A 15,929-nucleotide genomic window follows, 5' to 3' on the forward strand; every position below is an offset into this window, starting at 1 on the left:
GCGGGCACTAAGACCCGGAGGACAGCCTCTCGCGCCCCGCGTGGGCCGCAGTGTGAGCCCCGCCCACGCGTGGATGAGGCAGGACTGGGCAGGAGAGAGCCCGGGCTGGGCGGGCTGGCCAGACCTGGTCACCGTGGGTCGTCAATGGCTGTCCTGGGTACTTTCTGACACTGAGGGTGTGGAACATTGGGAGGGTACACTTGTTTAGGGTTCCCCTACCCAGCTTTGGGATGGGATGGAAGCAGAATTGAAGGGAGAGGATGGGGCTAGGTTGGGCTAGCCGCCTCTCCTCCTGTGGACCTTACAACCTCGGCCAACCAGAGGCAGCTCAAGGGAACAAACACACCCCTCCATTGGCCAGCTGGCCCTAGCTAAGTTTTGGAATCAGTAGCCTTCCTTTAGGGTTTGGGGAACAAGCCAGGATAGGTGCCAAAGCAAGAGCAGTCCTGCCTCTGCACCTGGCGGAGCCGTGCCTCAGTACAAGATCCAAAAGGGTCTGTGGCCACTTCCTGTGGCCCATGGCACTCTCCCTCCTTCCAGCCCCCCACCTCCTTCCCCATCTGAGCCCCAAGAGGCAGATCTTAACAACTGGAGGAACAAGGTGGGAAGGGTAGGGTCTCAGGGACAGATCACATAAAAAAGACAGCTTTGTCACCTTCTCTCAGGCCTCTCAGTTTTGCTTTCAAATTGTTTCCCCCAGTGGCTTTTTGTTGTAACCTCACATGTTGGCATATGATCGTACAAAAAAAAAAAAAAAGTAACAAAAAAAAAAAAAAAAAAAAAACCAGCATTGAAATGGAGCTGACTTCCCCTTGAGGATAGTTTGGAGAATTTAGGTTTGAATGCAACCTCTCTTCTCCAAAGTGCAGCAATAATAGGTGAGATATATAAAGTAAATCAAAAAGACATAACTAGGCTGCAAATAAGATCATCATCTCCATGAACCAAAACCAGAAAAGAGATGGAATATTCAGAGACCGAAGCCTGGGACCAGCTAAGCTTTGGAAACCAAAGGTGGTGTGAGGTCCTTGGGATAAAGGAGGACTAACAGACACTGGCTAGAATTTGGGAGCTTGAGTGTATGTTAATCCCTGAAAGGTTCTTGGGAGGAGGGAAGCCTGCTGCTAATTGGTTGTCTGTAGTCCTGGCTTCCTAGGATATATATTATCCCCTAACATACCACTGGACAGGAGTTTAAGAATGCCATAAAACCTGGAGGAAACTGCAAAACTCGTTGTTAGGTGGAAGGGGAGGGAGAGAGAGAGAAAGAGAAAATGTAATATCCATTCATAGCTTATTCTAGTGCCAGAAAATAAGGAACATGCTCAGAAAATAATGGAGGTGTGTCAAAGGGACACAGAAACTGCCTTAACGGGGACCCATTGATCATATCTGAGACAACTTGAGCATTAAAATAAGCAGTGATGAGTTATAACTCATTGAATAAAATAAGAAGCTATGAATACATACCGAAGCAAATAAATAGCCAAAGGTTTAATAAGAAATGGGATACTTATAGTTTCAATGTACCTCCCTGCAAAATGCTTAAAATGTGAAAAAAAAGAGTTAATTGTGGTAGACTGAATTATGCTCCCTGCAATGATGTCTACATCCTGACCCCAGAACCTGGGAATGTTTCCTTAAACAGCAAAAGGGGTTTTGCAGATGTGATTATGTGGATGAAGAGATTTTCATGGATTATCTGGGGGGCATTTAGTCAGAGGGGTCTTTATAAGAAGGAAAGAGGGAACCAGAGAGGAAGAATGAGAGGTGAAGATATAAGGTGACACTGGAGTGAAGTGGCCATGAGCCAAGGAATCCCAAGGCAGCCTCTAGAAGCTAGAAGAGGCAAGGAATGGATTGTCACCCAGAACCTCTAGAATGAACCAGCCCTGCCATATGACCATTTTTTAGCTCTAAAGTCAATTAGACTAGACTGACTTTAGACTTTGGATCTCCAGACTGCTTGAGAAAAAATTCAAGTTGTTTTAAGTCACTACATTTATGGTAACTTATTACAGCAATATTAGGAAACTAATATACCCACTTAACCAAGTGAGTATAATTAACATCACCAGAAATGGGGCAAATAAAAACTGGGAACCACCTGAAAGGATGCAACAGGAAGGATACAGAATCACTTTTGTGAAGTTCCTGCCAAAGATGTATGACTTCAATCTAGTCATGATAAACCCAGGTAAAGAGATGTTCTACAAAATAATTGGTTATTTTCAAAAGTGTGAAGGTTAAAAAAAAAACTACAGAAAGACTGAGGAACTTTTCTTGATTGAAGGAGACCAAAAAGATACCCAAATTAAATACAGCATGTGATAATGAAAGGGATCCTTTTGCTATACAGAACACTACTGCACAACTGCCAACCCTGAATGGAAGCTGAGGATTAGATATATCACTGGTAATTTCCTGATATTGAAGATTCTTTTGGCTATCTTTGTATGAATATCTTTGTTTGTAAGTAATGCACACTGAAGTATTCAGAGGTGATAGCACATCCTGTTGTAAATGTACTTCCAAATGATGTAGGAGAATAAGTGGTGTGGCACTTGCAATTTTTTCTATAAACTTGAGATTTAAAAGAAAAAAGAAAAATAAGTCTAAAAACTGAGATTTGAAAAATATATTAAAAAAACCGAAGGCCAAAAAAGATAGCCAATAGAATAAAGAAATCAGTGAATTCGTTTTAGATGAAATATTACTATAGGACCCACAATAAAAGTGCATTATAGCCAGGCGTTGTGGCGCACACTTGTAATCCCAGCAGTTTGGGAAGCTAGTCACGAAGATCTTAAGGTCAAAGCCAGCCTCAGCAATGGCAAGGTGCTAAACAACTCAGAGACCCTGTCTCTAAATAAAATACAAAATAGGGCTGGGGATGTGGCTCAGTGATTGAGTGCCGCTGGATTCAATTCCTCGACCTCCCTGCCAAAAGTGCATTATAGAACAATCTGTCTTATGGGTATTTAATACAAGGATATGGCATAAAGCAGTGGTGTGCATGGCCTCTGGAGCCAGGAAATCTGGATTTGTATCCTGGGGCCATTGTTTATCTTCTCTGTGACCTTCAGAAGGTAACTTGATTCTCTGTGCCTTAATACCTTCATATTTGGGGAAAAACAACCATAACAGTAAACCTTCTAGGATGAAATGAAAATAATTCATAGAAATCACCTTAGTGGGGCCTGGAACAAATAAAACCTAATAAATGCTAGCTATTATTACCTATTATGAACAGTAGATTCTAATATTCTAAATAAAATAATACCAAGAGGAATATGCAGCTCACACACCAAAAGTAATACATCATGGCAAATATGTTTTATCCTAAGAATATAAGTGTGAGTCAACATCAGATAATTCATTAATGTAATATACTGTCTTAACAAATTACTTATTAATGCAAATCAGCTCAGTTAACCTAATAAACCTGTAACAATTATCATACTTAATGGTAAAACTTTAGAAGCAATTTCCATCAAAGTCAGGACTTAGGCAAGGATGCCCTCTATCACTGCTTTTATTCAACATTGCATTGGAGGTCCTATGAATGAAATTGCCATTTCTTTAGGTCACAAACTGCTCAACATCAGCAATTTATATGTTTATACCTATAATAGAAGGAAATAAAGGTAATATAATTTAATAATTGGAAAGGATAATTACCCATATTTGTAGACAATACGATTGTCTATGTAGTAAATCCATCAAATAAATCATTCCAGAAATAAATTGTTAGGACTAGGACTAGTAAGAGAGCAAGGTTGCATAATTCAGGATCAACTTAAAAATGATTAGCATTCCTATACATCAGTAATGACAAATTAGAAGATGAAATAGAAAAATATTCAATTCATAAGAGCAACAAAAAGCTGAGAGTATATTTATCAAAAGATAAAATAGACCTTTCAATATTGCTATGGTCTGAATATGTCTCCATATTCATGTATTGAATCTTAATTGTCACTGGGCATTGTGGCACATGCCTGTAATCCCAGTGGATCAGGAGGCTGAAGCAGGAGGTTCAAAGCCTGCCTCAGCAATTTAGCGAGGCTCTAAGCAACTCTGTGAGACCCTGTCTCCAAATAAAATACAAAAAAGGGCTGGGGATGTGGTTCAGTGGTAAAGCGCCCCTGGGTTCAATCCCTGGTACCAAAAAAGAAAAAAGAAATGTAACTGTGACAATATTAAGAGGTGAGGCATTTAGGAAATGATGAAATAATGAAGGCAGAGCCTTCATGGATGGGATTAGCACCTTATAAAAGTGCTTGGTGTAGAGGTGAGTCTGTTCTTCCAACTCTTTCACCCTGTGAGCACACATTCGTGCCCTCAAGAGGAAGCAGCATTCAGTGTGCCATCTTGGAAGCAGAGACTGGGCCTTCACCAGACACCAAACCTGCTAGGACCTTGATCTTGAATTCCCAGCCTTCAGAAGTTTGAGAAAATCATTTTCTGCTATTTATAAATTACCCTATCTCAGATATTTTATTATGGTAGCCCAAATAAATTAAAACAAATATAAAAATTACTCAGAGACTTCAAGAATGAACTGACTAAATGAAAATATATACATATTATGAATAGGAGGGCTCAATATTATAAACATATAATTTCTCACCAAGTTAATCTGTAAATAAAATTCAAATCTTACATAAATCCCAGTAGAATTTTTCATAGAATGTAACAGGCTGATCTAAAAAACCAAAAAGAAACCAAGAAGTCAAGAATAGTGGAATAGTGTAGGGCTAGGGGTGTAGCTCAGTGATAGAGCCCTTGCTTAGCAAACACAAGGCCCTGGGTTCAATACCCAGCACCAAAGGAAGGAAGGAGGGAAGGAAGAAACGTACCCAAATCCTTGTCTCAGGATTTGTTTCTAGGGGAACCCAAATGAAAACATTTTTAAAGAATAAGAATGATATGGGGAGGTGGGCTGGGGTTGTGGCTCAGCAGTGGAGCGCTCACCTAGCACGCTCGAGGACCTAGGTTCAATCCTCAGTACCACATAAACATAAATAAATGAAATAAGGGTATTGTGTTCAACTACAACTAAAAAATAAATATTGGGCTGGGGATGTGGCTCAAGCAGTAACTCGCTTGCCTGATATGCTCAGGGCGCTGGGTTCGATCCTCAGCACCACATAAAAAAATAAAATAAAGATGTGTGTCCACCAAAAACTGAAAAATAAATATTAAAAAAATTCTCTCTTTCTCTCTCTTTCTCTTTCTCTTCTCTTTTCTTCTCTTCTCTCTCTCTCTCTCTCTCTCTCTCTCTCTCTCTCTCTTTAAAATAAATAAATATTAAAAAAAGAATAACACAGAGTTGGTGGGTAATGGAACTTACTAAGATTTTTAGATGTGTTCTAATGCTTGTGAAGGGGTGGGCAAATAGATGACTACTGAAGAAAACAGGAACCCAGCAAGAGACCATGACATGGGAATGAAACTGGAAATGAAACGGAAGTTGCCTTGAAGATCATTGGCAAAGAGATGAAATATTCTATAAATGGTGTTGGGACAATTGCTTCTCCATATGGAAAGTAAACACAATTAGATCCCTAGTTCACATCATTCCAAAAATAAAATCCAAGTTGATTAAAGATCTATTATGAAGAGCAAAACTTTAAAAGCATTTAGAACATAGAGGAGGATATTATTAGGTCCAGGGTGGTGTCTTTGTCTGAGCTGCTCTAACAGACTATGATAGACTGGGTGACAAACAACATTTATTTCTCTCAGTTCTGTAAGCTCAAAGTCCAAGGTCAGGGTGCCAGATTGGTGAGGACCCTCCTCCCATATCCTCATATGGGGGTTGGGGTTAGAGAAAGGAAGGAAGCAAACTCTCTTGGGTCTCTTCTTATCAGAGCATCAATGCCATCAATGCCATTGTGAGGGCTCCACCCTAAGCATCTGTCAAAGGCTCCACCTCCTTACACCATTACATCAGGGGTTAGGATTTCAATATATGAATTTTTTAAGGACACATGCATTTGGTCCCTAATAGGTAAAAAGTAATTACTTAAACAAAATACTCAAAGTATAAGCTCAAAGAAAAATAGCGATAGATTGACTTCTACTTAAACTTTGATTTTTTAAATATTTAAACTTCTATTCAACCAAACATACTACAAAGTTTAAAGAGAAATCATAGAATTAGGAGGAGATATTTTTGCAGTTAACAACCTCAACAAAGGATGCAAATATATAATACTTAAGGAATTCCTATAAACATTGATATTTTTTAAAAGTCAACCAAAAGAAAAGTAGGCAATGATATGAACATGTAATTCATAGAAGAGGAAACTTGAATGGCCTGCAAACATGGGACAAGATGCTTTAACCATAATAGGAATGAATAGACTGCAAACAGAAAAGACAATGAAATATTATTTCATACTATTTCAAATTTTTTTTACAATGGGTTGAACCCAAGGGTGCTTTACCATTGAGTTGTATCCCCAGCCCTTTTAATTTTTTGTTTGTTTGTTTGTTTTGAGACAGGGTCTTACTAAATTGCTTAAGACCTTATTAAACTGCTGTGGCTGGCCTCAAATTTATAATCCTCCTGCCTCGCTGGGATTACAGGTGTGTGCCACTGCCCCCAACCATATTATTATTATTTTGGTACCGGGGATTGAATTCAGGGGCACATGACCACTGAGCCACACATCCTCAGCCTTTTTTTTTTTTTTTTTTTTTTTTATTTAGAGACAGGATCTCACTGAGTTGCTTAGCGCCTCATTTTTGCTGAGGCTGGCTTCGAACTTGTGATCCTCCTGCCTCAGCCTCCTGAGCTGCTGGGATTACAGGTATGCACCCACACCTAGTGTCCAACCATATTATTTTGAAAGTTCTGGTAGGGATGTGGAACAACAAAAATGCTCATTAAAATCCTGCTGGGAGTGTAAATTGGCCCTGCCAATTCAGAGAGAAACTTGGCACTGTATTGTGAAGTTAAAGATGATTATGGCCAATGTTTCAGCCTTTTTCCTTCCAAGTGTGCATCCTAGAGGGACTCACATATTTAAACAATGATGTAACAGTCTCTTGTGTGTAGTAGTGACAAATTAGAAACAACTAGGAACACAGAGGAATTAACTATGGGGTATTCATACTGGAGAATTAGACCTAGAGCAGGGCTTGGCAAACTCTCACCAATCCACCAACTCTGGCCCATGACCTGTTTTCACACAGCCCAGGAGCTATGAATAATGTTTTTTAATTATTAAAGAGATGGAAAAAAACAAAATAACAACAAAAGCAAAATACAAAAGCTTTGCTGACCCTCTATCTAGCCTCATGTGAATTAATGTAAATCTTAAAAACAGTGAAAAGCAGCTGGACACAATGGCACATGTGGTTTGGGAGGCCGAGGCAGGAGGATGGTCAGTTCAAAGCCAGCCTCAGCAACTTATGAGGCCCTAAGCAACTTAGCAAGACCCTGTCTCTAAATAAAATATAAAAAAGGGCTGGGGGAACTGGAGTTGTGGCTCAGCAGCAGAGCACTTGCCTGGCAAGTGAAGCCCTGGGTTTGGTCCTCAGCACTGCATATAAGTAAATAAACAGCAACAACAAAAGATCTATTGACAACTAAAAACTATTTTTAAAAAAAAAATTTAGTTGTAAATGGACACAATACCTTTATTTTATTTGTGTATTTTTATGTGGTGCTGGGGATCAAACTCAGTGCCTCACGCATGGTAGGCAAGCGTTCTGCCCACTGAGCCACAACCCTGGCCCCCTAAAAACTATTTTTAAAACAAGATTTAAAAGAAACTTTCAAAATAATATGGGGGGGGGTGCTGGGGATGTGGCTCAGTGGATAAGTGCCCCTGGGTTCAATCCCTGGTACCAAAAAGAAAATAATAATAATAAAGTGGAAAGCATAAGAGTAGGTACCAATAACATATTACTACATATGTGGACATTAGCATGTTTAAAGATATCCATATAAGTAGCAAATCTATAAAAATTAGTTAGGATTGATAAACCTTGAATTTAGGGCTGCGGTTACCTCTGGGGAAAGAAAGAGGAATGAGCTTAAGAAGAGGTTCTGATTGTTCTGTTTTATCTTGTTGGTTTTTTTTTTTTTTAATCTAAAACGCCTTACTTCATAAAACAGAAAAACAGGATCTGAAACAAATATGAGTCTAAGTTCTGATAACACTGGATAGATGTTCCAGTGTCCATTATATGATTACAGATTTATATATATTTGAAATATTTCCTAATAATATATATATTTTTAAATGAATGCCTTGTGACGATGGTGCCCAGGAAGGCAGTGGCTGTGAGGATGGGCAGGCGCCCGCCCTGCTGTGCACCTGCTCCCTCAGTTGGCCTGGCCTGGCCTCAGCTGCAGGCTGTGCAGTTGTCCATGGCCAGACAGGCAAGCTGGCACCCTGGCCCAGGGCTCTGCCCAGGACTGTATGCTCTTTTCACAGTTGCCTGGGCAGTGGGAGCAGCCAGCTCACCAGCTGAGGCCCAGGTTGCTGTGGTGCTGGCCTGAGAGGACCAAGTAGTGGCCTGGGATCTGCCACAATCTATAGCCCAGCCTGGCCTGGCTGTCATCTGTAGTGAGGTGGTGGAGTTCATGTTCTCTGAGGATTCATCCAGTTCTGCTTCCTGGGATGGGAGGCCCATGTTTCTGAGGCCCATGTCTGATGCCTTGGGCTCCAGCCTCTCTAACCAAAGTGCCAGGGGCTGAACAGAACTCAGATTCCAAACTCCTGGCTTTTCTCCCTCCTCCTGAACTGTGTACCCATCAGTGCCAGTGCCCTTGAGGAGGAGCCTCAGAGAGAAGAGTTGGCTGGAAGAGGAATTAATATGAAGGTGAAAGTGAAGAGGCAGCCATCACTGCCTGGAGGGGGCCATGGTTAGAGACTTGATCGATGTTGCAGTGCCAGGGGTTCCAGCTGTCCTCACTCTCTGGCCTGCATCTGGTCCTTCTCCTACTGCTGACCTGTTGGCCCACACCAGCTCCAGGCTTACCACCAGGTGCTTCTCAGCAGTCTCACAGATGTGGGAGCTCCAGCAAGGCCCAGCTGCCCAGAGGCAGTCCCAGTTGATGACAGGAGGGGGTTTGGCTTCTCAGATTTGACCGAATGATGACCTCTTCTCTGATCTTCCAGTTCCCTTCCTGCATCTCCACTTCCCAGCCTTCCCATAGTGGGGTGAAGTCTAATTCCTGTAATAAACCCTTTAGCCCATAATGTGTGTGGTTCTGTACTTCCCTGATTGAACTCTGACACTTCTTTAAGGTGAGCTTGAGTGGCATGTGTTCTGCTGGGCCCTGTGAACTCGAGGGGAGGAGGATGCTTCCTCCCCTGGGTAGCACTTCTCCTCTCTCCCTTGGTAGCTCCAGAGTGAGGCTTGCATCATTCTGCCTCTTAGCAGAATTATTTGTTAGAGGATTCAACTCTACTCCTCACTAGCCTGAAAAATGCTGGAGAGACAGGGCAGGGTCTTTGATCCTCAGGGCAGGTGCTGAGGAGGTCACAATGTACCAGGCAACCAATAGGTGCCAGATGCTTCATCATTAATGCCCTCATGTATCCTCATAAGACATTACTGGCCTCATTTTATAGAAAACTAACAAGGGAAGAGATGAGTAGAACTGGGGTTTGAATCCACATACCAAGCACCAAGTCCCACAGGCCCCTTCACTTACCCACTTGCCCACAGCTGGAGCAGGGAGTGGAGTGGTTTCTGTCCCTATCTGGCTTCTATTGGTCTCCCTGGCCCTTGCTTCCTTGATCACTCTCTGCTCCTCCCCCTTCTCCTTCCTCCACCTGCCTTCTTTCTCCTCTGGCACAGCTTGGCTCATAAAGATGCTCGTTAGCACCTGGGGCACACAGCAGCTGAGGCCACAGAGCCAGCAGCATTGGTGGCTCTGTCAGTGAACCGAAGTGGCTCTGTAGCTGGGACCCAGGGACACGAGTCAGGGCTGACCTAGACCCAAAACCTTAGGGAATACTACCACCTAACCTGGGGTTTGAGACAGAAACAACAGTTCCCAGCCCTCTGGCTGCTTCTGCCCACAGGCATTTCAAAAGCCCCACCATCTGGGTTGGTGCCATTTCTGTGTCTGCTGCTAGCATAATGCCACTCTCAGTCTTGGAGAATCCTGTTACCCAGCATTTGGAATGAGTTTTCTCCATGATCCTTCCAGCCTAGAGACTCCATGGCTTTCCATCTGTAGTTGATAGTTTAGGCTAATGTAAGGGAGGCACAGACAAGGTCTCCATCCTGGCTCTGCCACGTTGGTGATATGTGACTTTAGACAAGTGCTTTCTCCTGTTCCTCATCTATAGGATTGTCCTGGTGGTTAAGTGAGATAATACAGGCAAAGTGTGAAGCAAGGTGACTTGGTGCTCAGTGCTCAGAGGGATGCTCAGAAGTGCTCAGAGGTGACGGCTGCACAAGGGCTAATTGTGTGGCATGGGGGACAGTGCAAGAACTTTGGGCCTGATGGACTTCATATCCCAGTTTTGTCGCTTAGTAGTGGTGGTGAGCAAGTTACCTCACCTTTCTGAGCCTTGGTTCTTCCATCTGTAAAACAAAGAAGATATTTGTATGCCCACATCCCCATAGGTTGGTCTGAGGCTTAAGTGGGATAATGAACAGGAAAGCACATCGCCCCTTCCTTCTCCTTTTCCCTAGTCTCCTTTACGGCTGAGCAGCACTCAGCAGATGCTTCATATCCTCATGATCCCTTCACAGAGTAATCCTGACTATTTTTCTTCAATCATCAGGGTCATAACGAATGTTATGGACTTCTATCCAAGAGTGTAGAGGGAGGCAGGAAACTATGCTTTTCTAAAGACTGACTTTAAGTGTCCACTGTGCTTCATCCTGAATGACTGCCTCCGTCCTTCCAGATGATCTCGGCCCTGGGTGTTCAGGACTCACCTCCAGGCAGCCTCCCCTGATTTCTCCTGTTCTCTATCTTCCCACCTCTTGAAGGACCTCCTGACTCAGTATTTGTGCATATCTTGCTGCACCGGGCTCCCCGGGTGTCCCTTGGCACCCTCACAGAGGCTGTGATTCTATTAGAAAAGGTGCTGGGTGTTTGTCTTGGAGACACTCGGATCATTCAGCTACAAGGAGTGCAGTGAGCTGCTGCTTCTGGCGGCAGGCATCATCAGGTTTGCCCTCAGCGTTCTTTAAAAAAAAAAAAACAACTTTTTTTCAGTACTGAGGATTGAATACCCAGAGGCTCTCTGCTGCTGAATTATATCCCCAACCCTTTTAATTTTATTTTGAAACAGGTCTTGGTTAGCCTTGAACTTGAACCTGTGATCCTCCTGACTTGGCTTCCTGAGTAGCTGAGGTCACAGACGTGCCCAACCCAGGACTCTATGTCAGTCTGATGTCTCTCCTCGCACCCCAGCTTCCTCCCTTCTTATCCTTCACAATCATTACCCAAGCCCTTAAGCCCTCTTCCATCCCTAACTACATTTCAGCATCTGCTGTCTGCAGGTCTCCCCATCTCCAGTACGGTGTAAGGACTGGGCTGAAGGTTGACATGCCAAGTAGAGGAGGCTGGGGCCTCAAGAACTGCAGATCCCCGTGGGCTTGAAAGGGACCTGAGAACCTTCTATTCCAATTTTCCACTTTTTGTGCCCCCATCCCTGTGCCAAGCCTTCATGTGGATATGAAGCCAGGATCCCTGCTCTGGATGAACTCAGAGATAAGCAGACTAATGCTCTGTTCTCGGGTTCTGGCACAATGCCGAGGAAGTCTAATACTCAAAGGGAAGTGGGGTAATGTTGCTGGGTGCTCAGCTTCAGGGAATAATGATTTTAAAATCTTCTCTGGCAGGGTCTGATTTCCTTTTCTTTCTTTTTTCCAGAGTCTTTTCAATGGAGACATCTTAAATAATAATAATAGTGACACAGAGGACCTTTACTGAGTGCTTCTCATCCTCTGGGCACTATGTTAACTAAGTGCATCAGGGAAACCCTTGCAAAGAGATTGTGCAGGCTAGTCACAGACTACGGTTTCTTGGTTTTACCATCTTTCACTTGCTAGCTGTGCAACCTTGAGGAAGCTGCCTAACCTCTGTGCTTCAGTTTTTTCATCTGTTTAGTGGAGAAACTAAGGTTGTCTTCCTTATAACTTTGTTCTTCTTTTTTAAAATTGCTTTAGTGATTTCAGATCCTTTGCAGTTCCATATGCTTTTTTAAAAATTTTCTTTTAGTTGTTGATGGACCTTTATTTTATTTGTTTATATATAGCACTGAGAATTGAATCCAGTGCCTCAAATATGCTAGGCAAGCGCTCTGCCAATGAGCCACAACCCCAGCCCTTCATATGCATTTTTAAATCAAGTTTTCAAATTATTCTAAAAAGCAAACAGAAACAATGCCTGCTGGAATTTCGATTGGGATTACATAGAATCTATAGGTCAATTGGAGAGAACTAACATATTAGGCAATTTTGTATCTCCCAAACCAAAATTTGGCATATCTCTCCATTTTGGGGGGGGGATCTCCTTTAGTTCCACAATGTTTCATAGTTTTCAGTGTACAGGTCTGATCGATTCATTCCTAGGTATTTTATAATTTTTGATGCCACTTTAAATGAGATTTTCAAAATTTTACTTTCAAACTGTCTGCTTCAAAAAACTCTTATGAGCCAGGGAGGGTGGTGACTGCCTTTAATCCCAGCTACTAGGAGGCTGAGGCAGGAGGATTGCAAGTTCAACATCAGCCTGGGCAACTTAGTGAGATCTTGTGTCAAAATAAAAAGGGCTACAGATGTAGCTCAGTGTTAGAGTGCTTGGGTTCCATCCCTAGTGCTGAAAAACAAACAACAATTTTATTAACTCTTCTTTTTTCTTTCTCTTTCTCTCTCTCTCTGTCTCTCTCTCTCTCTCTCTCTCTCTCTCTAACAGAAGAGATATTAGAAGGAGCAAGATAGAAGGTAGAGGGAGAATTCTTGCAGTGCTTATTGGCAAGGTCTGTAGCCAATCAGATGTCAAGGGGCTAAAAGGAGAGCAGAATTACTATGAGACGACAGAAGAGCATATATGGTACTGGGGACAAGATCTCCACTTACAGGCTATGCCCCCAGTGACCTACTTCCTCCAGCCAGGTCCCATCACCCAGTAGTCCATTCAGCTATTAATGGGTTAATCTGTCAAATGGATTAATTCAGTGGTGAGGTCAGAGCCTTTATGATCCAATCATTGACTAAAAGTCCTACCTCTGAACCTTGCAGCATTGGGGACCATGATTTCAACACCTGGGCTTTTGGGAGAAATTCCAGATCCAAACCACAACACTCACCTCTTATCTTAAGAAGAGAGTGGGGGGTATGTCTATGGTCCTGGGGATACGTATGTGTTATAGTTTGAATCTAAAATCCCCCAAAGAAATGTTCCCCAAAGCTCATGTGTTGAAGGCTTATTTCCCAATGGTCAGAGGTGGGGCTTTGGGGAACTAATTGGGCTCTAACCTTATCAATAGGTTAATCCACCAATGGATCCACAGCTGAATGGTCTATTGGGAGGTGTCGGAAACAGTAGGAAGTTGGACCTAGTTAAAGGGACTGAGTCCTTGGTAACATGCCCTTGTGAACTATATTTTATCCCCAGCCCTTTACTCTCTTTCTCTTTGCTCCCTGGGCACCATGAGGTAATCAGTTTTGCCCTGCCACATCCTTCTGCCATGATATTTCTGCCTTACCTCAGTCCCAGAAACATTGGAGCCAGCTGACCATGGATTCAAACCTCTGAAACCATGAACCAAAGAAGACGTTTCCTCTTTTAAGTCAGTTTTCTCAGGTATTTTGTCACAGCAATAGAAAGCTGACTAACACAATAAATTATTATTCCTTGCAATCTTGTTGATTTCTGTATTACTGATACCTTGGCTCAGCTCTGGAATACAGAAGACACTCTATAAATATTAAAATAATTGAAAGCAGTAAGGAAAGAATGAAAAAGCTATATGATGTAAGTACTACTACTCTTTTTTTTAAAAAAAGTGAAGAAACTGGGGCTAGGATTGTGGCTCAGCGGTACAGTGCTTGTCTAGCATGGATGGGACCTGGGTTCGATCCTCAGCACCACATAAAAATAAAGGCATTGTGTTGTGTCCAGCTACACCTAAAAAATAAATATTAAAAAAAGTGAGGAGACTGAGGCTCAGACACTGCCCAAAAAGAACAGCAATATTAGGGTACAAATCCTGTTATTATGTTTCCCAGACCAGTTATTTATCTATTGCACCAAGACAGTTGTGACAACTAAGTGCAGATTTTATTTCATTTTCCTTCCAAATAATAGTTCTTAAGTGCTTCCTGCTTGCCAGGATGAATCAAAATTGGGTGAAGCTATTAATGCCCTCTGGAGAGCACAGATGGTCAACCACAAGCTTTGAGGGAAAAAATAAAAGCCTTTCTTCTAGGGTCATGACCTGGACCAATTTTCGGTCATCTAAAGCAGTGACTGCCAAATAAAGATTTCCAGGATTCTCCTCTGGAACTTCAAATCCATTCATCTGAAGGTGACACCTGGGATTTGTATTTTAACCAGTGCTTTGGATTGGTCTGGTGCATGGTCAGCAGACACGTGGGAGGGCTCCAGAGAGAAATCTGTCTGTATTCCAGTGTTTGCAAACATTTACTGAACACTTAGTATGTCCCTGTCAAAGTTTAAGTCCTAGGGACACAACAGGGAACAAAACAAAGTCCTTATTCTCATTCATTCTATGGGTGGTGAGGGTAAAAGAAGAATAACCAATTAACTGGGTGCAGTGGCACGCACCTGTCATCCCAGCAGCTCAGGAGGCTAAGTCAGAAGGATCATGAATTCAAAGCCAGCCTCAGCAATGACAAAGTGCTAAACAACTCAGTGAGACCCTATTTCTAAGTAAAATACCAAATAGGGCTGAGGATGTGGCTCAGTGGTCGAGTGCCCCTAAGTTCAAGCCCCAGTACCAAAAAAAAAAAAAAAAAAAAAAGATCAAGTAAAGAAATGCATGTGCAGGATATCACATGGCTGTGGTGATGTGTGAACACATCAGAAGAAAACACAACAGAGTGTTGGGACACAGAGAGACAGGGAAGGGACACTGTAGCTCTCTGAGGAGGTGACATTTGAGCTGAGACCTGAATGACCAGAAAAAGGGGAAGTTGTATACCAGACAGAGAATGGAGATGGCAAAGTGGTGCTGAGGGGCAGGCTTGGCAGATGCAGCTGCCACAGCCTGCAAAAGGGATGGACGTGTGGTTAGACAGAGACCAGGGCAGGAACCATTATCACTGAAGGTCTTAGACTCAGGCAAAAGGTTAAGGACTCCTTCTAGAAGGTTCCAAGCAGGGAGTGACAAGACATGATTGTTTTAATTGGCTTGCTCTGGCTATGGGATGAAGATAAGAGTCTGAGGGTCCAAAGGGGAAGCGGGGACCCATTAGGACCCATTAGGGCTGCGGGAGTCCATGCTGGAAATGTCGGTGGCTTGGACCTGGGTGGTAAATGTGGGGATGGAGAGAAAAAGGCAAATTAGATATCTAGCCAACACGAGGCCTTGCTGGGGGGAGGAGGGGTGAGTGATGGTTGAGTGTGTGGGGGTGGGGACGAGCACAAGGAGGTTTGGAGGATGACTCCTGGGAGTGGACTGGAATCACCAGGGGAACTATAAGCCTCTTCTTACAATATGAGGACTGAGGGGCATACTGAGTTGAGTAATGACCCCCCCCCCAATTCATGTCTACTGCCAAAGATTCTTCTTAACCTAACTTGGATGGTCTCCTCTGAGCCCTCTTTTTAGCTAGGCCTCAACTTTGGCCTGTAAAACTGCAAACTCTCAACACAAATGGTTTTGTCCACCCGCCTGCCCTGGTCCGCCATACATTCGCTGAAATAGTTGAACACTAACATTTTTTCCCCCAGTGCTGGGGACAACCCA

Source organism: Spermophilus citellus (assembly GCF_964194105.1).
Source record: "Spermophilus citellus genome assembly, chromosome: 4".
NCBI lineage: Eukaryota > Metazoa > Chordata > Mammalia > Rodentia > Sciuridae > Spermophilus > Spermophilus citellus.